Source organism: Rhinoderma darwinii, chromosome 1 (genome assembly GCF_050947455.1).
Source record: "Rhinoderma darwinii isolate aRhiDar2 chromosome 1, aRhiDar2.hap1, whole genome shotgun sequence".
NCBI classification, from domain to species: domain Eukaryota; kingdom Metazoa; phylum Chordata; class Amphibia; order Anura; family Rhinodermatidae; genus Rhinoderma; species Rhinoderma darwinii.
In genome coordinates, this window is record NC_134687.1 from 515,054,290 (window position 1) to 515,076,823 (window position 22,534).

Consider the following 22,534-nt stretch of genomic DNA (forward strand, 5'->3'; position numbering starts at 1 on the left):
TGCACTACCTGAAGAACCCATGCAGGTAGACAGAGTCCAGTTGTCCGAAGAAGAGAAGCAGCACAGACGCTCTTCTGGATTATGTATGTATTGTGGCCTTAAGGGTCATTTTGTGCGCCAATGTCCACAGAAACTGGGAAACTTCAGCGCCTAGGGTTGGTTGGAGAGGCAACTCTAGGTAGGACGTATCAAAACGTAAATTATCGATTCCTGTGGCTATCGTCTCCGGAGACGTCACATCCCTCCTCTGACTATCTTGACTCCGGAGCAGCTGCTAATTTCATCCAGCAGGATCTAGTGGATCGCTTATATCTACCCACAGGTCTTCTAAGACTGGCTGTTGCGTCTGTGAATGGTCTACCATTGCACGAACATATTGTGTTCATCACGGAACCATTGACACTACGAGTCGGAGCTCTTCACTCGGAACAGATCGCCTTCCTTGTTTTACCCAAAGCTATCAACCCTATTCTGGTGGGCCTGCCATGGCTTCGCCTACACGCTCCGGTTCTTGATTGGAGTTCCGGAGAAGTTCTTCAATGGGGTCCCAGATGCCATAGCCATTGCCTGTCACAAGTTTGTCCTGTTTTGCCCCCACTGCCACAGTCACTCTCCGATCTACCATCTCAGTTTGCTAGTTTTACGGATGTCTTCAGCAAGCGAGAGACTGAAACGCTGCCTCCACAACGGAATTATGACTGCCCCATTTAACTGGTTCCAAATGCTTCTCTTCCCCATGGACGGGTATATCCTCTCTCCTTGCCAGAGACTCTATCCATGTCAGCCTATATCAAGGAGAATTTGGAGAGGGGTTTAATCTGAAAGTCTTCCTCCCCAGCCAAGGCCGGGTTCTCCGTTATTAAGTAGAGAGTCTCTTTGACCCTGCTTTGACTACCGTGGGCTCAACCAGATCACAGTCAAGAACAAATACCCGTTGCGACTTATATCCAAACTGTTTGACCGTATACGAGGAGCCAGGATTTTTTCAAAAGTAGACTTGCATGGGGCTTATTATTTTAATCCGAATCCATCAAGGGGATGAGTGGAAGACGGCGTTCAACACCCGAGATGGGCACTACGAATACCTGGTGAAGACTTCCGGACTGTGTAACGCTCCCGCAGTCTATCAGGAATTCGTCAATGATGTCTTCCAAGATCTCCTCTATGTCTGTGTTGTTGACATGAAGTGTCTGTGGACCCACTGGGACGTACCGCCTTGGCGGTAAGGCAGCTGGCCAACAGGGCGCAGGTCAATGTCTATAGTTCGTATAGGTACCTGTGGCAGCTCGGACAGCAGTAAGGCAGGCTCAGCTGGGACTAGGCAGCAGGTAGACGTCAGCCGAGTTGAAGCAGGTCAGACGTGGAATACAGTACGACATGACTTAGGCACAGCACAGTGCTCGACCAATTTAGTATGCAATGCAGGGAAGCGGGAACACACTAGGAGGCCATCACATAAACCAACTTGGGAAACATCAACAACGCTCAGGCATAGAAGCAGGGGGCTAGACCCCTCTTATAGTCCAGGGTACTCACGGGTTCAAAGTTCATCAAAAGTCTGATGCGCGTGCTGCATCCTACGGGATGCGGCTGAGGTGAGTGGAAGTGAGCGCTGGCGTCTCCTAAGGAGGAGGCTGGGGCCAGCGCTTGCCGACTCGTGGCTGCGGCTGTCAGAGGGGGATTGGAACTGACGGCCCGCAGCCACAGACATTACAGTTGTAGCCTATCTCGATGATATTTTGATTTTTTTCTCCAGATCCGATGACTCATCGGAGGCATGTCTGCGGTTAAGGGAGAATCGTTTATATTCCAAGTTGGAGAAGTGCGTCTTTGAAAATAATTCTCTACCCCTCCTGGGCTACATCATCTCGGATCAAGGTCTCAAGATGGATCCTGAGAAAGTAAAGTCTGTCCGGCAATGGCCACGTACTCAAGGCCTGAGGGCCATACAGCGTTTCCTGGTATTCGCCAATTTCTACCAGCAGTTTATCCCAAACTTCTGATCACTGACTGCCCCCATCTCTACCCTTATGAAGAAGGGTGTGAACGCCAAGTTGTGGACTCCAGAGTCTGCATTTATTAGCCTCAAGAAAGCCTTCACTTCAGCCTCGATCCTCCATCATCGTGACGTGTCTCAGCAGTTCTCATTGGAGGTGGACGCTTCTTCTGTTGGTGCAGGTGCATTTCTGTTCCAGAGGAGCTCCAAAGGAAAGCCAGTAGTATGTGGCTATTACTCGAGACTTGTTTCTTTTGCAGAGCGCAACTACTCTATTGGGGATCGGGAGCTACTGGCCATTAAATTGGCTTTGGAGGGGTGGAGACATCTGCTAGAGGGCGCAGCTCACCCCATCCTGATCTACACCGACCACAAGAACCTTACCGATCTCCAGTCGGCTCAACAACTAAACCCCCGTCCTGCATTGTTTCTGCCAATCCTTTGCAGGTTAGAGACATCCCTCCGGGGAGGACTTTTGTTTGGTTGGCATACAGGAGAAGAATTCTCCGCTGGGGACACAGCTCTAAACTGGCTGGGCACGCTGGTGTTCGTAAGACCCGAGACCTGATTGCTCGTCACTTATGGTGGCCCACGATACCCAAAGATGTTGTAGACTTGTCTCATCCTGCACGGTGTGTGCTTCTAACATGGTTGCTCTTTCCAAGCCTACCGGCCTGCTCTAACCTCTGCCTGTACCCAGTGTCCACTGTCAGCACATTGCGATGGACTTTGTCACAGACCTTTCTCCCTGAGCAGGATGCAATACTGTCTGGGTAGTGGTGGACCAGTTTTCGAAGATGGCACATTTTATTCTGCTGACCGAACTACCTTTTGCTCCCCGACTGGCGAGTCTCTTCATTCAGCACATCTTCCGCTTGCATGGCTTGCTCCTTCACATCGTGTCCGATCGGGGTGTTAAATTTACCTCAAAATTCTGGAGAGCCCTCTGTAAACTCCTGGATATGAGATTGGACTTTTCCTCAGCCTATCACCCCCAGTCCAATGGGCAAGTCGAGAGGATCAACCAGATTATGGAGAATTATCTCCGCCACTTCATCTCTTCACAGCACGATAACTGGGTACAGCTTCTTCCATGGGCCGAGTTTTCATATAATAACCACACAAGTGAATCCACCACTTCCACTCCGTTTCACATCGTGTACAGTCAACATCCCAGAGTTCCTCTTCCAGTGTCGACTTCATCTCAGGTACCCGCTGCTGACTCTGCATATGGGGACTTCCTGCAAATCTGGCAACAGACCCGGTCCTCTATTTTGCTGGCGGTAGATCGCATGAAGCGTAAGGCAGATACCAAGAGAAGAGAGCCGCCTCAGTATCTTCCTGGGACTAAAGTCTGGCTGTCCTCTCGGAACATTCGCTTGAGGGTGCCTTCATACAAGTTTGCTCCCAGGTTCCTTGGTCCTTTCGAGATCCTGCAACAAATTAACCCTGTTTCCTATAAGCTGCGGCTGCCTCCTACCCTCAGAATCCCTAACTCCTTCCATGTGTCCCTCCTGAAACCAGTGGTCCTGAACTGCTACAGCAAGACCTCTAGTTCCACAGTTGCTCCCAGCGGCCCTTCTGATGTATTCGAGATAAAGGAGATCCTGGACCGCAAGAGGGTAGGAGGAAGGACTTTCTATTTGGTGGACTGGAGAGGGCTTGGTCCTGAGGAGAGGTCCTGGGAGCCAGAAGAGAACCTCAGCGCCCCTACTCTTATTAAAAAGTTCCTCTCTCACTCTGGCCCCAAGAAGAGGGGGCGTAAGAGTGGGGATACTGTAGCGCCCATGGCCGCGGGCCGTCGGGTTTACTCACCTCCCGACGCCCGCAGCCAGCGCGCGCAATTAGGAAATCATCATCATCAACTGCCACTATTTCCTGGTCTATAAGAAGGCCCCTGGCCTGCAGTATGACAACTGGGTACAGCTTCTTCCATGGGCCGAGTTCTCGTATAACAACCACACAAGTGAGTCCACCACTTCCACACCATTTTACATTGTGTACAGTCAACAGCCTAGAGTCGCTCTTCCTGTACCCGCTGCTCACTCTGCATTTGGGAACTTTCTGCAAATCTGGCAACAGACCCGGTCCTCTATTTTGCTGGCAGTCGATCGCATGAAGCGAAAAGCGGATATAAAAAGAAGAGTGCCGCCTCAGTATCTTCCAGGTACCAAAGTATGGCTGTCCTCACAGGACATTCGTCCCTTCTTACAAGTTTGCTCCCAGGTTCCACAGTCTTTTTGAGATAATGCAACAGATAAACCCTGTCTCCTAAAAGCTTCAGCTGTGTCACGAAGCGGGTTAGTGGACCCACTAGGCCGTACCGCCGCAGCGGGGAGGCAGCTGGCCAAACAACAGGACACCCCAGAAATACAATGTCCTGCACAAGGGTACCTGAGTAGTACAGATGGTGGCCGCAGCTCTGGCACAGATGAGATGGGTGCAGCAGATGGCGCCAAACGTGGCGGATGACACAGGAGCCGCAAGTTGCGCCAGACGTGGTGGATTCCTCCGGATGTGGCAGATAAGACAGGACGTGGTGGATTCCTCCGGATGTGGTGGATTCCTCCGGACGTGGCAGATGACACAGGACGTGGCGGATTCCTCCAGACGTGGCAGATGACACAGGACGTGGAAGATTCCTCCGAACGTGGCAGATGACACAGAAAGTAGCGGATTCCTCCGGACGTGGCAGATGACACAGGACGTGGCACGACTAGATACTAGGGCAAAGCACGGGAAACAGGAACGGGGAACAAGGTACGGGTAACAACAGGAACGGGAAACACTAAGGGACCATTTGCAAGACAGACTGGGAAAACTAACAACGCTCAGGCATCGAACTAGGGGGCTGGACCCCTCTTATAGCCCAGGGTACTCATGGGTCAAAGGTCGTTCAAGATGTCCGGTGCGCGCGCTGCCCCTTTAAGAGCGGGGACGATGTGCGGGCTCCGGCGGAGGTGAGTGAATGCAAGCGCTGGCGTCTCCTGAGGAGGAGGCTGCGGCCAGCGCTTTCCGACTCATGGCTGTGGCTGTCAGCGGGAGGCTGGAGCTGACTGCCCGCAGCCACAGACATTACAGTATCCCCCCTCTTACGCCCCCTCTTCTTGGGACCGGAGCGAGAGAGAAACTTCTTTAGAAGAGTAGGGGCATTGAGGTTCTCCTCTGGCTCCCAGGACCTCTCTTCCGGACCAAACCCCCTCCAATCCACCAAATACAAGGTCTTTCCTCTCACTCTCTTGGTGTCCAAGATCTCTTTTACCTCAAAGATGTCCGAGGAGCCGCTGGGAGCAACCGCAGGGCTGGGTGTCTTGGAATAGCGGTTTAGGAACACAGGCTTCAGGAGGGAGACGTGGAAGGAGTTGGGAATCCTGAGGGTAGGAGGCAGCCGAAGCTTGTAGGCGACAGGGTTGATCTGCTGCAGGACCTCGATTGGTCCAAGAAACCTGGGAGCGAACTTGTATGAGGGCATCTTCAAGCGAATGTTCCGAGAGGACAGCCAGACTTTAGTCCCCGGAAGATACTGAGGCGGCTTTCTTCTCTTAGTATCTGCCTTTCGCTTCATGCGATCTACTGCCAGCAAAATAGAGGACCGGGTCTGTTGCCAGATTTGCAGGAAGTCCCCATATGCAGAGTCAGCAGCGGGAACCTGGGATGAAGTCGACACAGGAAGAGGGACTCTGGGATGTTGACTGTAGACGATGTGAAACGGAGAGGAAGTGGTGGACTCACTTGTGTGGTTGTTGTAAGAAAATTCGGCCCATGGTAGAAGCTGTACCCAGTTATCGTGCTGTGAAGAGATGAAATGGCGGAGATAATTTTCCATGATCTGGTTGATCCTCTCAACTTGCCCATTGGACTGGGGGTGATAGGCAGAGGAAAAGTCCAATCTCACATCCAGGAGTTTACAGAGGGCTCTCCAGAACTTAGAGGTAAACTGAACCCCCCGGTCGGACACAATGTGAAGAGGCAAGCCATGCAAGCGGAAGATGTGCTGGATGAAGAGACTTGCCAGACGTGGAGCAGAAGGTAGGCCGGTCAGCGGGATAAAATGAGCCATCTTAGAGAACCGGTCCACCACCACCCAGACAGTGTTACATCCTGCTGAGGGGGGAAGGTCTGTGACGAAGTCCATCGCAATGTGCTGCCAGGGGCATTGGGTACAGGCAGAGGTTGAAGCAGGCCGGCAGGCTTGCTGTGAGTCACTTTGTTAGAGGCACACACCGTGCAAGAAGAGACAAAGTCCAGAACATCCTTATGTAGCGTGGACCACCAAAAGTGACGAGCGATCAGGTCTCGGGTTTTACGGACACCGGCGTGCCCAGCAAGTTTAGAACTATGTCCCCAGCGGAGAATCCTTCTCCTGTCCGCCAACCGAACAAAAGTCCTCCCAGGAGGGATGTCTCTAACCTGCAGAGGATTAGCAGTGACGATGCAGGATGGGTCTATGATGGTCTGGAGGGACTCCACCGTGTCTTCCATCTCAAACGATCTGGACAGGGCATCTGCCCTCACATTCTTGTCCGCGGGACGGTAGTGGAGCGCAAACAGAAAACGGGTGAAGAACAGAGACCACCTGGCTTGACGAGGATTAAGTCTTTGAGCGGACTGAAGGTAAGTGAGGTTCTTGTGGTCGGTGAAGATCAGGATGGGGTGAGCTGCGCCCTCCAGAAGATGTCTCCACTCCTCCAGGGCCAATTTGATGGCCAGCAGCTCCCGATCTCCAATGGAATAATTGCGCTCAGCAGAAGAAAACAGTCTAGAGTAGTAGCCACATACTACAGCCTTTCCTTTGGAGCTCCTCTGGAACAGAAGTGCACCTGCACCGACAGAGGAAGCGTCCACTTCCAGTGAGAACTGCCGAGATACGTCAGGATGATGGAGGATCGAGGCTGAAGTGAAGGCACTCTTCAGGCTATTAAATGCAGACTCTTCCTCTGGAGTCCACACTTTGGCGTTCACACCCTTCTTGGTAAGGGTCGAGATGGGAGACGTCAGAGAAGAGAAGTTAGGAATAAACTGCCGGTAGAAATTGGCGAATCCCAGGAACCGCTGTATGGCCCTTAAGCCTTGGGGACGTGGCCACTCCACGACAGCCTTCACTTTCTCAGGATCCATCTTGAGGCCTTGATCCGAGATGATGTAGCCCAGGAAGGGCAGAGAACTCTTCTCAAAGACGCACTTCTCCATCTTGGCGTATAAATGATTCTCCCTCAATCGTAGTAGAACCTGACGAACATGCCTCCGATGAGTCGTCTGATCTGGGGAGAAAATCAAAATATCATCGAGATAAACAACAACACAGACATAGAGTAGATCTCGGAAGATGTCGATAACGAACCCCTGAAACACTGCTGGAGCGTTACACAGTCCGAAGCGCATCACCAGGTATTCGTAGTGCCCGTCCCGGGTGTTAAATGCCGTCTTCCATTCGTCACCCCGGCGAATCCGGACTAGATTGTAAGCCCCACGCAGGTCTAGCTTAGAAAAAATTTTGGCCCCTAGTATGCGATCAAATAGCTCAGAGATGAGTGGCAACGGGTATTTGTTCTTGACTGTGATCAGGTTGAGGCCCCTGTAGTCAATGCAGGGACGAAGGGATCCATCCTTCTTTTTAACGAAGAAGAATCCAGCCCCGGTCGGGGAGGAAGATTTTCGTATAAAACCCCTCTCCAGATTCTCCTTTATATAGGCCGACATGGATAGAGACTCAGGCAAGGAGAGAGGATATACCCGTCCACGGGGAAGAGAGGCATTAGGAACCAGTTCAATGGGGCAGTCATAGGTGCGATGTGGAGGCAGCGTCTCAGCCTCCTTTTTGCTGAAAACATCTGCATACTGAGAAAAATGGGGAGGCAGTCCCGACAGCGACTGAGGCAGAGAAGGCTTGACAGGATGGATCTGCAACAGACAACGACCATGGCACTTGGAGCCCCATTTTCAGAACCTCTCCAGAATTCCAGTCCAGGACTGGGGCATGAAGTCGAAGCCAAGGCAGGCCCAGCAGAACAGGATTGATGGCCTTGGGCAAAACAAGGAACGAAATAAATTCAGAGTGAAGTACTTCAACCTGGAGCTTCAACGGCTTGGTTTTAGAGATAATGGGATCAGGCAGAGGCAGTCCATTAACTGAGGCCACAGCCAAAGATGTCTCCAGGGGAACTGTGGGCAGCTGAAGATGATCCACAAGCTCTTTCTGGATGAAATTTGCAGCAGAGCCAGAGTCAATATAGGCAGAGACTTGATGCGTCCTGTCGCCGGATACCAGGGTCACAGGAATAGTCAGTTTGGAAGCGAATGCTCTGTTAGATTCTGTTCCACCTAGTGTTGTCTCTCCAACCAATCCTAGTCAATGGGGTCTCTCCGGCCTCTGGGGGCACAGACGCACAATATGGCCTCCATGGCCGCAATACAAACAAAGTCCAGAAGTGCGTCTGTGTTGTTTCTCCTGGGTAGACAATTTAACATAGTTACTCTGCATCGGGTACTCTGGTGGGATGACTGAGGAGGATTGCGGGACAGCAGAATCCAGCCTAGGAAGTTCTCTCTCCCGGAGAACCTCTTGGGAACGTTCCCGGATCCTCATGTCGACACGGGAGGCGAGTAGGATAAGATCGTCCAGGGTAGATGGCAGATCGCGAGCAGCCAGCTCGTCCTTGATCCCTGAAGACATCCCTGCCAGAATGTAGCCACCAAAGCCTCGTTGTTCCAGGTCAATTCAGCAGCCAGGATACGGAACTGAATGGCATACTCGCCCACGGAGAGGTCTCCCTGGTGTAGGGTCAGCAAGGATGCAGCAGCCGAAGAAACTCTCCCAGGTTCCTCAAAGATCGAGCGGAAGGTCCGTAAGAAGCACTGCAAGTCCCGGGTCTCAGGTCCCTGATGTTCCCACAGAGGATTGGCCCATGCCAGGGCTTTGCCGGTAAGGAGAGAGATGATAAAGGCGATCCGGACGTCATCCGCCGAGCAGAAGGACCTGGCATGTAGTCTGAAATGGATCAGGCACTGATTCAAAAATCTCCTGCAGGACCTCGGATCTCCGTCATAGCGTGGAGGTAGCGGCAAGAAACACAGGGGGTTGGTACCGGTACAGACAGGAGGTGTAGCAGGCAGCACCGCAGGAACGGGTGCGGTGATGACTGTGGACGGAGCAAGCAGCCGATGGGCTATGGCGTTCACCGACAGGAGGAGCTGGCCTTGTCGTGACTGGAGATCCTCCATCTCAGCCAGCATGGCTTGTGTAGTCAACGTCTCAGGTTGACCAGCGGGGTCCATGGCCTGAGCGTACTGTCACGAAGCGGGTTAGTGGACCCACTAGGCCGTACCGCCGCAGCGGGGAGGCAGCTGGCCAAACAACAGGACACCCCAAAAATACAATGTCCCGCACAAGGGTACCTGAGTAGTCCAGATGGTGGCCGCAGCTCTGGCACAGATGAGATGGGTGCAGCAGATGGCGCCAAACGTGGCGGATGACACAGGAACCGCAAGTTGCGCCAGACGTGGCGGATTCCTGTCCGGTGCGCGCGCTGCCCCTTTAAGAGCGGGGACGAGCGTGCGCGCGCACCCTGCGGGCTCCGGCGGAGGTGAGTGGATGCAAGCGCTGGCGTCTCCTGAGGAGGAGGCTGGGGCCAGCGCTTGCCGACTCGTGGCTGCGGCTGTCAGCGGGAGGCTGGAGCTGACAGCCCGCAGCCACAGACATTACAAGCTGCCTAACTACCCTCAGAATCCCCAACACTCTTCATGTGTCCCTTCTGAAACCTGTGGTCATGAACCGCTACAGTAAGACTCCCAGACCCGCAGTTGCTCCCAGCGGTTCATCTGATGTGTTTGAGGTGAGGGAGATCCTGGACTGCAAAAGGGTAGGAGGAAGGACTTTCTATTTGGTGGACTGGAGAGGGTTTGATCCTAAGGAGAGGTCCTGGGAGCCAGAGGAGAACCTCGGTGCTCCTGCTCTCATTAAGAAATTCCTCTCTCGCTCTGGCCCCAAGAAGAGGGGGCATAAGAGGGGGGATACTGTAGCGTCCATGGCCGCGGACCGCCGGGTTTACTCACCCCCCGGAGTCCGCAGCCATGGATCTGTGAGCATCTCCATCCCAGGAGACGCCAGCGCTCACTTCCGCTCCGGTTCGCTGTGTCCCGTAGGGTGCGGGCGCATGCTCGTGCCCGGCCTTAAAGGGCCATCGCTTGCACAGTAGTCAATGATCATCAACTGCCCATGATTTCCTGGACTATAAGAAGGGCCCTGCCCCTTTACTCCTTGCCTGAGTATTGTTAGTGTATCCCATGCCAGTCTTGCAAATGGTCCCTTAGTGTTATCCCGTTCCTGTTGTTACCCGTGCCCTGCTACCTCTATCCTGTATCCCGTGCTGATTTCTTGTTCCTGAGCTTATTAGTGTTGGAGTCGTGTCCTATTGCACCTGCTGTCATCTGTCACGTCCAGTGTCGTCTGCCACGTATGGCTCAACCTGCTGCACCCACCTCCATCCGTGGTGAAGCCTCAGCCACTGTCTGGACTATTTCAGGTGCCCTTGTGTTACGAACTGCTATAGACTCTTGCATAGGCTGTGACTAGGCCAGCTGCCTCCCCGCTACGGTGGAGCGGCCTAGTGGGACCACATACCATATGATCGTGACCAGTGGCGAATTATCATATGGGCGGTTCGGGCAGCCACGCGGGGCCCACGGCACCCAGGGGGCCCATGGCCGCCTGAACCGCACATCATTTTACAAAAACTACATTGCAGCGCGCTAGCGCCACTAATGTGGAGGAGGGGTGAGCTGAGAGGGAATAGGGCCGCACTGTCCGCCCTGCTGCCTTTCTGAGGGGGGGCGGCAGAGCACGTGAAACCAGCCGCCGCCACCCCCTCCTGCACTAATTGTACCTGTGTCTATAGAACACAGGTACAATTACATGCATAAGCACTGAATGGCCGGGTACGTTCCGTGCCCAACCATTCAGCACCTTACAATGACGCTGATTGGCAGGGCAGAATGACTTGTCCCGCCAATCAGCGCAGTTCAACTTGTGACGCAAGCGACCCAATGGCGTTGCTCAGCCCCAGCAGACCTGCTCAGAAGAGAGAAGGCTTGCATTGACACAGGACGGCGTGGGAAAGGGATCACGGTGAGTATGTAAATTTTGCGTTTTCAACTAAAAAGTGTGGGCGGCATTATATACAGAGGGGGGCTGTATGTGGGGCACAATCTACAGGGCAGGCTTTATGTGGGACACAATCTACAGGGCAGGCTTTATGTGGGACACAATCTACAGGGGGACTATATGTAGGGTGCTATATGTAGAGCGCCATCTACTGGAGCTATATGTGGGGCACAATCTACAGGGGAGGCTTTATGTGGGACACAATCTGCAGGGGGACTTTATGTAGGGCACTATATACAGGCTGCGCTATATGTAGAGCGCAATCTACAGGGGGCTATATGTGGGGCAAAATCTACAGGGGAGGCTTTATGTGGGACACAATCTACAGGGGGACTATATGTAGGGTGCTATATACAGGGGGAGCTATATGTAGAGCGCTATCTTCAGGGGGCTATATGTAGAGTGCTATCAACAGGGGGGCTATATGTGGGGCACTATCTACAGGGGGCTCTATGGGGGCACTATCTATGGGAGCACTATGTACAGGGGGCTCTATGGGGCACTATCTACAGGGGGCTCTATGGGGGCACTATCTACAGGGAGCACTATGTGTGTGTGTTTGTGTGTGTGTGTGTGTGTGTGTGTGTGTGTGTGGGACACAGTGTATGGTGCTATTATAATCAGGGATACATTGTATGGCTTTATTATAATTAGAGGTGCAGTGTATGGTACTATTCTATATAGGGATGTATTGTGCGGCACCATGATAACTTTATCTTTGTTTATAGATGCAGAAATGTTTGAAAAGTGAAAAGCCCAAGCAATCTGAGCGGAAAACTGCAGAAATGGGTTTTTGCTAGGAGAAGTCATAGAGGCCTGGACCGGATGGAGAAGAAAAGAGAAAAAGAAGAACTAGAATCTGAAATGAAGTCACCGGTAAGTCACTTAATGTACATTTTTTTTCTGGCTCTAATCAGTACTGTAGTCACTGTATGATCTTCAGCGAGATGATGGGTGGCATGATATTTTTTGGGGGAAACAGCAACTCACAGCATATCCTTACCATTGTTCGGGCCATGCTGGGAGCTGTAGTTTTATTGATACAAACCTATACAGCAGGGGTTGCACTAAATGTAACTGTATTTATGCTGATTCTGTATTTATGTACGGAGCTTGGTTCTGGGGCTGTATTTTTGTACTGAGCTTGGTTTTGGAGCTCTATTTATGTACTGAGCTTGCTTCTGGGGCTGTATTTATGTACTGAGCTTTGTTCTGGTGTTGTATATATGTAGTGAGCTTTCTTCTAGTACTGTATATATGTACTGAACTTGGTTGTGGTACTGTATATATGTACTGAGCATGGTTCTGGTGTTGTATTTATGTGCTGAGCTAGGTTCTGGTACACTGTTTCCGTAAGTCCCATAGAACTGAATGGTAGTTACGGAAACAGCGTAGCTCGCATGCTACGCTGCTTCCGTAACTGACATTCACTACTATGAGTTATGGAAAGTTCATGGCCAGGAAATGGCCGAGAGGAAGCGATAGCAGAAAGAGGTAGAACAGGGTTTAGGGCCCGGGTTCTAGAGATAGATGCGAGTCCCACCTCTGGGAACTGCACCTATCTGACAGGATCCACAGGATATGTCATAAATTTCCCTCACGGGAAAACCCCTTTAAAGTGTAACTAAACTTCTAAAAAACTTCCGACATATCATAGTGAAATGTCAGAAGTTTTGATCGGTGGGGGTCCGAGCACTGAGACCCCCATGAATCGCTAAAACAAAGAGGCAGAAGTGCTCAGGTGACCGCTGTGCCGCTTCATTTCTGATTTGCTTTTCTCGGAAAGCCGAGCAAGCGGTGTACGGACGTACACCACTCCGAGGAATGCCGATCAGTAGTGAAGCGGCGCAGCATTCAATCGTGCCCTTCTGTCGCTTCACTTTAGCGATCGGTGGGGGTCTCAGTGCTCGAGCCCCCCACCGATTAAAAGTTCTGACATATCACTATGATATCACTACGATGTTAAAAGTTTAGTTACACTTTAAAGAGCGGTGTTATAAAAAAAATATATATATTATTATTTTTTCTTTAATAAAACAGTCTATCTGTGTGTTTGGTGCAACTTTCTAAATACTTTTTATTAAAAATGATTTTTACTTTTTGAGATACAGCTGCTTTATATCCTGAATACAGAGCAGCTGTATCTACAGTAGTGCTAAAACCTGTATCCGTCAGGTCAGTGGCACTGACGGGTACAGTGTCAGCGGGTAGGGGGTTGAATTGCGTGTGAGGGGGAAGGAGGGGGCCCAAGTTGTGTCAACAGCCCAGGGCCCATGGTACACTTAATCTGCCACTGATTGTGACATCACACATGATAGGATTCGATACAGTTACCCAGCAGACAGTATCCCACATGATGGGATTAGATGCAGTAGCTCAGCAGACAGTATCACACATGATAGGATTAGATACAGGGCCCAGCTGGCTGACAGTAGTAATAAAGTAAAAAAATATACAAAGGCATAGAAAAAACTGGTTTATTGAAAAAAAAAACACACAACCCTTATTAACCATTTTATTGTTAATAAGAAAAAAAAGGCATCATCGAAGTCGTCCTCGAATCCGACGTAGTCCAACGACGGAACCTTTAAAAAAAACACAAACACACAAAAAAATACATTAGTAAGGGCTTGTTCACATCACCGCTGCCCTTCTGAGTGAGGTTTCCATCAGGTAACCCCTCAACGGAAAGGCAAACTGAAACCTCAGCTTTGGTTGCGTCAAGAACAACGGAACCCAGTCACAACGGTGACAAACGGAAACCTTAGCAATGTTTCCGTCACCATGGAGATCAATGATGAGGGAAACGGAAGCTGAGGTTTCAGTTTGCCATTCCGTTGAGGGGTTGCCCGACAGAAACCTCAGACGGAACCTTTCAACGGCAGGCTGATGTGAACACCGCCTAACACATATGGTAGGCTTAGATACAGGACCCAAGTGCATGTGTGATACTGTTTGTTGAACCGTGTATCTAAGCCTAAGACAGGCTTAGATACAGGGTCCAGCAGGCTGACAACAGGCTGTACCATCTGCCAGTGCCAGTTTCTAGTCCGCTTGGCTAGCGGTTACTCCGCCGGTAACGACCTGGTAGCCTCCCCGCAGCGAAGACTAGATCCTTGTATAGGGTTTAGCAGCTGAAGACCGGGGAGGCTAATTAGATAACGCCCTAAAAAGGGGCCCTAAGCCAAACAAGTGGAGTGGCCCAGTGGGTCCACTACCTGCTGGTTATAATATACACTACAAAAGTTTAGGGTAACTTAGAAATGTCCTTATTTTTGCAAGAAAAGCACAGTTTTTTTCAATGAACATAACATTAAATTAATCAGAAATACACTCTATACATTGTCAATGTGCTAAATGACTATTCTAGCTGCAAACGTCTGTTTTTTAATGCAATATCTACATAGGTGTATAGAGGCCCATTTCCAGCAACCATCACTCCAGTGTTCTTATGGTACATTGTGTTTGCTAACTGTGTTAGAAGGCTAATGGATGATTAGAAAACACTTGAAAACCATTGTGCAATTATGTTAGCACCGCTGTAAACTGTTTTGCTGTTTAGAGGAGCTATAAAACTGACCTTCCTTTGAGCTAGTTGAGAATCTGGAGCATTACATTTGTGGGTTCGATTAAACTCTCAAAATGGCTAGAAAAAGAGAGCTTTCATGTGAAACTCGACAGTCTATTCTTGTTCTTAGAAATGAAGGCTATTCCATGCGAGAAATTTCCAAGAAACTGAAGATTTCCTACAACGGTGTGTACTACTCCCTTCAGAGGACAGCACACACAGGCTCTAACCAGAGTAGAAAGAAAAGTGGGAGGCCCCGCTGCACAACTGAGCAACAAGACAAGTACATTAGAGTCTCTAGTTTGAGAAATAGACGCCTCACAGGTCCTCAACTGGCAGCTTAATTAAATAGTACCCTCAAAACGCCAGTGTCAACGTCTACAGTGAAGAGGCGACTCTGGGATGCTGGCCTTCATGGCAGAGTGGCAAAGAAAAAGCCATATCTGAGACTGGCTAATAAAAGGAAAAGATTAATATGGGCAAAAGCACACAGATATTGGACAGAGGAAGATTGGAAAAAAGTGTTATGGACAGACGAATCGAAGTTTGAGGTGTTTGGATCACACATAAGAACATTTGTGAGATGCAGAACAACTGAAAAGATGCTGGAAGAGTGCCTGACGCCATCTGTCAAGCATGGTGGAGGTAATGTGATGGTCTGGGGTTGCTTTGGTGCTGGTAAAGTGGGAGATTTGTACAAGGTAAAAGGGATTTTGAATAAGGAAGGCTATCACTCCGTTTTGCAACGCCATGCCATACCCTGTGGACAGCGCTTGATTGGAGCCAATTTCATCCTACAACAGGACAATGACCCAATGCACACCTCCAAATTATGCAAGAACTATTTAGGGAAGAAGCAGGCAGCTGGTATTCTATCTGTAATGGAGTGGCCAGCGCAGTCACCAGATCTCAACCCCATAGAGCTGTTGTGGGAGCAGCTTGACCGTATGGTACGCAAGAAGTGCCCATCAAGCCAATCCAACTTGTGGGAGGGCCTTCTGGAAGCATGGGGTGAAATTTCCCCCGATTACCTCAGCAAATTAACAGCTAGAATGCCAAAGGTCAGCAATGCTGTAATTGCTGCAAATGGAGCATTCTTTGACGAAAGCAAAGTTTGAAGGAGAAAATTATAATTTCAAATAAAAATCATTATTTCTAACCTTGTCAATGTCTTGACTATATTTTCTAGTCATTTTGCAACTTATTTGATAAATATAAGTGTGATTTTTCATGGAAAATATAAAATTGTCTGGGTGACCCCAAACTTTTGAATGGTAGTGTAAGTTAATCACAAGGGAAGTTAAAGAGGTTTTCCCTCCAATAAAAATCACATTGAGACCACTGTTACCACTGACACAATTTAAGTTCATGAGAACCGCAGACATTCAGGTTGCTTATGTAAAATGGCCTTAAGGCCTTATTCACACAAGCGTATTTCACGTCCGTGTTACGCGTGTTAAAACAAACGGACGTCACACGGGCCTATGCAATTCATCGGGGCCATTTAGGCATTCAGCGTGTGTCTGATGCATGAAACTCACTGCATGTCCTATACTTGTACGTTTTTTGCGCTTGACGCACCCATTGAAGTCAATGGGTGCATGAAAATCACGGACAGAACATGGACGCACATCAGTGTGCTGTCTGTGATTTACGCAACAGTTACTAAAGAAATGATGAGAAAAATAAAAACACCTCCTTCAGTTTTTTTTCTGACGTAAAAAATGCGTGCGATACGGATGACATACACGCGTACAAAACGCAGACGCGCACCATACACGGATGTCACGCGGAATTGCAATGCAGGAAAAAAGCTGCATTTTTTACAAGCGCAAAACGGACACACTTGTGTGAATAAGGCCTTAGTTTGTGTCGCCCAATCTCCCACATAAACCTGGAGCCGGCCTTGCCTGCGATGTCCCTGCATATCTGTGACTCCATGTTCACTTTGCTGTCTAATGTTTGCTGCAAGTCTCTTAAGAATGACATTAAAATGGAATGTAACGAAAAATGTGTTTTTTACTGCGAATCGTGGCAAAACCACACCATTTGACGGAATTTCACGCAGAACCGCATTTTTTGAAACGATGAGAGAACCCAGCATTAGCGCATACATGCAGCAATTCAGACTTTAGACAACACACCTATACAGCACCGCCATTATCATACTCAGGGGATCTCACTACCCAGTAGTCATTCACACCTCTTGACGTTTAAGTAGGTGTGTCGATAATTTTCTCCACACTATGATATGTGGCTTAGACCCTACCAACTGAAAAAAATTACCTACATTTAACCAATGTGTGTATCAGGCTTTTGTTCAGTGTGTTTATATGATAGATTGTTCAGTGGCTAACAATTATATGAAATGGTTTGTAGTAGAAACCTCACTGAATAGTGTGTATTGTGTAGCAATCCTTTTACACAGTAGGGACATCTAGTGACTAAAAAGGAAAATTCATCCCACATACGGGATTGAAACATTGTGAGAAGCTAGACATGGACCGCACATCCACAATATATACGTTGATCTGAGCCGCTAGGCATAATTCATAAACATGAACATGAGGTTCTTTGTTAACATTTTGATCAAACTGTATAAGCCCACTTGCAACTTCACGGCGACCTCTTTCAAAGCGGGTCCCTACTCTATTCGTTGGAGCACCGCATGGTGGCCGCTGCCACCGCAGCACCGCTCCTGCAGAGGGAGCAACCCAGGACTATTGTTGACTTGTTCCCAAAAGCACCCATGCTATCATTCTGTGCCAAGCCTCCTTGGCTCTGGGCCACGTCCCCCCACAAGTGCAGCAGTACAGCAAGAGACGCCACCCCACAGCACCACAACATGTGAACAGATGGAATAAGCTCACCTAATCATGCGCCCCCACTGGCCAACTGAGAGCACAAGCAAGAGCAGAAACACTGAGGGTTCACACGGTTACTAAAAAACGTCTGAAAATACGGAGCTGTTTTCAAGGGAAAACAGCTCCTGATTTTCAGGCGTTTTTTAATCAAACTCGTGTTTTTCGCTGAGTTTTTGACGGACGTTTTTGGAGCTGTTGTTCTATAGAGTCAATGAAAAACAGCTCTAAAAATATCCCAAGAAGTGACATGCACTTCTTTTTCGCGAATGTCTTTTTACATGCCGTTTTTGGAAAACAAGGCATAAAAACAAAACACCATAGTTCCTATTGAAATCAATGGGCAGATGTTTGTAGGCATTCTGCTTCCTGAAAACACTACATGTGCACATACACTTATGCGGTCATTCCTAAATTAAAATCAGCTAGGTCAAATGTGTGGAGAGCTGGTATCAAGTAAAACCCCCCAAAAAAATTTGAGGATAGACTATAAAAAAAATTGCCTACATTTAACCAATGTGTGTATCAGGCTTTTTATTCAGTGTGTTTATATGATAGATTGTTCGGTGGCTAACAATTATATGAAATGCAGATAAAAGTTTGTAGTAGAAACCTCACTGAATATTGTGTATCGTGTAGCAATCCTTTTACACAGTAGGGACATCTAGTGACTAAAACGGAAAATTCATCCAACATACGGGATTGAAGCATTGCATATTTTTATGGGTAAGGGCGTGTTTCATTCATAAAATACACAGTCATTATTTAACCTGTTAGAAGAATTTAGGTTCTTATCAAATAGATTCGAGGAGTCACCTGAATAAAAATGACGCGTCTTTATTCTTATCGATAAGGAGACATTATGACAGGTAGATAAAAAATCCAGCAGCAAATGTCTGCTGCTACCTTCAGCATTATAGCTTTTATACATGGGATAACCCTAGTTCAAACCAGTCCTTAGACAGCTTTGTTTTCTCTTTATTCAACATCGACACTTATGTAAATACTTCACTTCTCTCTCTAAAGGAATTCAGCTGCCCACCCCCTCTATTTGATATCATATTAAACACTTTGTCAGCAGAAAAACCCTTGCAGAGAAACTTGTATAGCTCAATACACATTTTAGTTTCCGATACATAAATTTAAAATAAAACTTCCCTAACATTCCCCCCTGTTGTAAATTTATTAAGAAATGTTCCGTGACATCCAAAACAGATTTTCTCCTTAAGTTTTCACCAGTCCTTCTGAATCTTGACCATCATCATGGGGTGTTTCCAAGCCATCGTATTAAGTCCTCATTTTGAATCTCTTGGTACATTGCTTTAGTAATTGAAGTGTCAATGAGTCTCTGAATTAGTCTTCTTATGCAAGAAATGCAACAACATCCACGAGTTACAAGTATGGCTGCCACTTGAAAAAATATAGTAGGGTTCCTCCAGCTCACCTTTTCACCAGATATGCAGAGTCACTCACGCACGGATCCCCGTGTCGGCACACGTGTAAGCATAGGAAAAAAGACGAAGGATTGAGTCCAGCGATGAGTCTGTGTGATTCTGTTAAAAATATAGGAATCTTCTTCCAAGTTTTATTCAAGCAGAGGGTAAAACAAGTGCGATAAAATGTAGGTCAATTTCCCTATGTGCAACAGAGGGATGGTACAGCAATTAGAGCGGAGCCTACGCGTTTCTGACTCTGACTGCGTCCTTAGTCATGGCTCAACAGCAGCCATGACTCGCCCTTGTTTTACCCTCTGCTTGAATAAAACTTGGAAGAAGATTCCTATATTTTTAACAGAATCACACAGACTCATCGCTGGACTCAATCCTTCGTCTTTTTTCCTATGGCTGCCACTGTTGCTTATGTGGTTACTTCATTTTCCAAACCATCCTTCAAGTCAATTAGTGAAGATGTCATTTATTCCACAGCTCTTTAGACAGGGAATTGAGTCCTTCTAATGTCTTGGTAATACTACCATCAGGACCTGTATTATTGGGAATAAAAGTACAACAGAAGATACAAAAATTTTGCAGACACCCCCTTTTTCTGCTAGTAACATATCCAGGGCCATTCTATTTTGCCATGTCATTAAAGATGTAGGTCCCAACTGATCTGCAATGCCCTTTATTGCATCTCTGGTATAATTAACAACTCTCTGTTGACTGTAATAAATATAATTAATACAGTCAACATTCTTATTTATCGTAGACCACCAGAAAAATACAGACTTGAAGCCTGATGCAATCTAATTTAAAGGACGGGTGTCGCGAAAAAAATGTTTTTTTATATAATATTGCTTTTAGTATGTTATTAAAATAAATTAAATTTATTTGTGTGTTTGTGTTTTACTTTTTTCTTTTTTCTAACTTTTACTGCCATTTTGTTTCTCATCTCTGTATGTGTCGATTAACGACACATACTGAGATGGAATACGGCAGCTACAGTGCATAGGAGTCAATGAATGGGAGCCGTTTCATTGATTCTTGAGTCACACAGCAGAGCAGCTGTTTGCAGGGAGATAGCAGGCGCCATCATGAAGACCAGCTGCACTGCAGGTAAGGTGTGTGTCTCTGTCTGTCCCACTCTCTATCTCACAGACCCCCTCTCTCATGACCCCCGATGGGCCCCCCCTTAACGCCCCCACCCCCCCGACGGGACCCCCCCCTCCCCTGATGGGCCCCCCTCCTAATGGCCCCCCCTCCCTGTATGAAGGACACATGATGCAACTGTACAGGGAAAGCCCTGAACGGTAAATCTCTCTAGTTGTGCTGAGACTGAGAGGTTCATTAGTCACATCCCCAAACAGTCTCAGCAAAACTAGAGAGATTTACTGTTCAGGGGTCTGGGAAAGCTGGGTGACCACCATTACCCCTCCTACTGGATTGTGAGAGGTTCATTAGTCACATCCCCAAACACACTCCAGTAGCAGGGGTAATGGTGGTCACCCAGCTTTCCCAGACCCCTGAACGATAAATCTCTCTAGTTGTGCTGAGACTGAGAGGTTCATTAGTCACATCCCCAAACAGTCTCAGCACAACTAGAGAGATTTACCGTTCAGGGGTCTGGGAAAGCTGGGTGACCACCATTACCCCTCCTACTGGAGTGTGAGAGGTTCATTAGTCACATCCCCAAACACTACAGTAGGAGGGGTAATGGTGGTCACCCAGCTTTCCCAGAAGCAGATGTAACCAGGAAAGGGCTGGATGGACGGGCTGAGGGTGCACAGGGTTTTTGGTGATCCCCCTCTGTCATGTGATCTGACCCAGGTTACCGGTTCATCAGACGGGGTTCATGTGACTATAAATATGTCCATAACAAGAGACAGTGCACTCAGGACAAGCCCTGCCCTCATGCCGTAGTTGTGTGGTTCTGTCTGCAGTGATGGCGGTGGGTGGCTCTGACACCCGCCTCCCCCGTCGGGTCATCTCAGGACAGAAGGGGTGTCCGGATTGGAGACACAGCGCCGCACCTGTCCTCGGGTTGTGTCTGGTATTGCAGTTCACCTCCATTGAAGTGAATAGGACAGAGCTGTAATAGCACACACGACCTGAGGACAGGTGCGGCGACATGTTTTCCTGAACGACCCCTTTAGGACTTTTCCCGTGTGTGTGTGTGTGTGTGTGTGTGGCAGAGCGGAGTGTGCACGGGCACCGCTGATACTTCATAGCCGCTTATCAGCTGTTTTGAAGAATCAGCAGCGAGCACCCCCCCACACACACACACACACAAATCCCCCTAAACACGTAAAATCAAGTGTAATCAAGCGTTTTTTTAATGTGGTTTTCACGCGCGTCGCAGGGACCTTTATTAGTCTATGGGGCCGTGCATACAGGTGCGTGATTTTCACGCAGCGTATGTCCACTGCGTAAAAGTCACGACATGTCCGTTCTTTGAGCATTTTTCGCGCATCACACACCCATTGAAGTCAATTCGCGCGTGATTCGAGCAACAGCAGTGAAAAGGATGAATGAAAACAGAAAAGCACCACGTGCTTTTCTGTTTACAAACATCCAAACGGAGTGTCATAATGATGGCGGCTGTGTGAAAATCACGCAGCCGCGCATCATATGCTACTGACACACGGAGCTGTTAAGTGCCTTTTGCGCACGCAAAACGCTGTGTTTTTTGCGTGCGCAAAATGCACACGCTCGTGTAAACCCGGCCTAAGGCTGGATTCACACGAGCGTGTGCTTTTTGCGCACGCAAAAAACGCGGCGTTTTGCCTGCGCAAAAGGCACTTAACAGCTCCGTGTGTCAGCCCCGTATGAAGCGCGGCTGCGTCATTTTTGCGCAGCCGCCATCATTATGACACTCCGTTTGGATGTTTGTAAACAGAAAAGCACGTGGTGCTTTTCTGTTTTCATTCATAGTTTCACAGCTGTTGCGTGAATCACGCGTGTCCCATGGAAGTGCTTCCGTGTGACATGCGTGGTTTTCACGCACCCATTGACTTCAATGGGTGCATGATGCACGAAAAACGCTCAAAGATCGGACATGTCATGACTTTTACGCAGCGGACTAACGCTGCGTAAAAATCACGCAACTGTCTGCACAGCCCAATAGACTAATATAGGTCCGTGCAACGCGCGTGAAAATCACGCGCGTTGCACGGACGTATATCCCGTTCGTCTGAATAAGCCCTAAGGGTAAGGCCACACACAATGTTTACAGCTGAAAAATCGGAAGCATCGCCCATTGGTTTCAATGGGAAATACGGCGTTCTGTCCCGAATGGGCGTTTTTTACGTGGTCGTTTTCCAAAACCGGCACGTAAAAAGACGCCCACCAAAATGAAATGCACATCACTTCTTGGGACGTTTTTGGAGCCATTTTTCATTGACTTTATAGAAAAACAGCTCCAAAAACGGGCGTTAAAAAAACGCGAGTTTGATTAAAAAATGGCTGAAAATCAGGAGCTGTTTTCCCTTTGTTTAGTATGCGTGTGAACATACC